Genomic DNA, 2,218 nt, shown 5'->3' with positions numbered 1-2,218 from the left:
CCGCGACCCACCCGGCGGCGGCCCGCACGCTCACGACGCTCGGGGGCCTGAGCCACACAAGGGCTCGGAGGCCGTGATGGCCACGGGGGAGTCGGGGTGCAGACGCACGTGGGAGTCCTGAGAGCATCGGGCCGGTCCCCCAGGCACAGCCCCGCTCCGGCCACAGCCTGAGGCCCCCGCCTGGGCCGGCTCTGTGCTCGGGCCACCCTCGGCCAGCCCAGGTGGGCAAGTGGGAGAACCGGCGGCCCCTGGCGCAGGTCACGGGGAGGCCCAGGCGGCAGGAGAGGCCGGGACGTCCACGCGGCCGGGCCAGCCCCACGGGGGGCTTGGGGGGCTCCTGCCCATGTCTCAGCCCCTCGCCTCCAAGCAGCCTGCACACCAGAGTGGGGTGTTGCGAATCTGGGGTGTCCCCTGGAGCACGTCAGCCAGCGGAAGCTGTCTCCTCTGAGGGCCCGGCTGTCCTTTGTGGCGGCGGTGACCGGCGCCCCCGCCCCGCTGACCACACTTTAACGACCTGATGGCCTCTGTAAAGACGCCCGCCCAGGCGCGGCCACATCCTGGAGTGCGGGGCTGGCGCCCCCTCACCTGCCTGACCCTGGGAACCTACGCAATCTGCATCCCCAGGGAGGCCTGGGCGCCGGACATGGCCTGCGTGCCTTCCCACGGGGGCACAGCCGCCCCCGCCCTGCTGACCCTGCGGGGCCCGTCTGGCGGGATTTATGGGATCTCGAGAGCCGGCCCGCGCACCCCGCCTGACTCTGACCTGCAGGCCGGCGTGGGGCCCAGCTGCTGCCCGGCACGTAGGCCAGCTGCCCGCGGGCGATAAGGCGCCGCGGCCCTTCCGCCAGGGGCAGAAGCGAGCCGAGCCGTGCTCTCCTCCTTAGCCCACCCCCGCGCCAGCCCCGCGGCCCAGGCGCCTGCCGCTCGCCTTCCTTGCAGGGGAGGGGGTTCAGTCTCATGCCCCCCTCAGACTGCTTCGCTGCGGCCCCCGGCTGGGCCAAGCTGGGCCTGGGTGCCCGGGCCGCAGCGCCGCCCACGGAGCAGGGCCGCAGCCTGACTCTGACCTGCGGCCGGCGTGGGCCCGCACTCACGTTGAGGGTGAGACCAGGCGGGGGCCGCGCCCGCCGGGACGCCGGGCCCCATCGCCCTGGGCTTCCCCTGGTTTCCCGCCACCTGGGCCGAGACAGGAGAGAAGCCGCGCTCAGCCCACGCCGCGCGCCCCGGGGCGGCTCCTGGCAGGTGTCTCGGGGCAGCCGGGTTCTCTCAGCGCCCTTTGCTTTGAGACGGAAGCTTTCCCAGCCGAAGCTGGGTGTCCATCGCTCGGCCGCGGCCAGCTGGAGGCCGCTCTGTCCTGGGCGGGCGCTCTGGAGAGGCGAGGCCGCTCAGGGCCTGCTGGCTGCTCGGCTCCCAGGTTCCACCCCTGGAGCTGGGGCCACAGCGGAGGGTCAGCCCTGGGGACGGTCACCACGTCCGGGCCCGGCTGGACCCCAGGCGCCCCCCAGCTCAGGTCTCGGGGGGGCCACGGAGAGGCTGCAGCCAGGAGAGCCGGCCTGGGGGTCTGGTCACCTTGGCGAGGCCTTGGACTTCTAGGGTCACCTGGCAGCGCCCCACGGCCCACCCCTGCTCCCTGTTGGGGTCTCAGCGTGAGTGCAGGTCCACCCTGCTCCCGTCATGGCGCTGGGGATGACCCCGTAAAAACTGGCCTTCGGAGTCCATGGCAGGGAGGCTTCTAGGTCTGACGCTGCCCTCAGGGCCTCTGAACAGGGGAGGCTCGGAGGGGTGGGGGGGAGCTTGGGGGGCACGGTGGGGCACAGCCTCTGGGCGCTCGCCCCGAGGACAGGACAGCTGACCCGGAACTGCAAAGGCCGCCTGGGCCACACAGTTCCCTGCGCACCCCCCCGGCCTTTGTCTTTAGCCAGGAAGGTGCCTGGGCCGGCAGTGCCTCTGGGCCCTGCCGGGTGACATCTTCCCTCCGCTCCGGCCACACAGGTGGCACCTTACCAAACTTAGTTTCTCCTGCCACTGGTTGACCAACAGGCCCAGGGCCCCTGCACACCCACTGGCCTGTTTCCTACAGGGCCTCAGCCAGGAACATAAAAAGGCAGAGCAAGGATCCTTTCCTTCCATGTCTGGGCCTTCGCCCCTAAGGCTGAGGAGCAGAAACTGCTGGGGGACGGGAGAGGAAGAGAGGGGGGAAGGGGGAGGGGAGGGAGGGGTG

This window comes from Condylura cristata, unplaced genomic scaffold (genome assembly GCF_000260355.1).
Source record: "Condylura cristata isolate star-nosed mole 26May11 unplaced genomic scaffold, ConCri1.0 scaffold00054, whole genome shotgun sequence".
In the NCBI taxonomy this organism is placed as follows: Eukaryota; Metazoa; Chordata; class Mammalia; order Eulipotyphla; family Talpidae; genus Condylura; species Condylura cristata.
Note: the sequence above shows the minus strand (reverse complement) of the source record.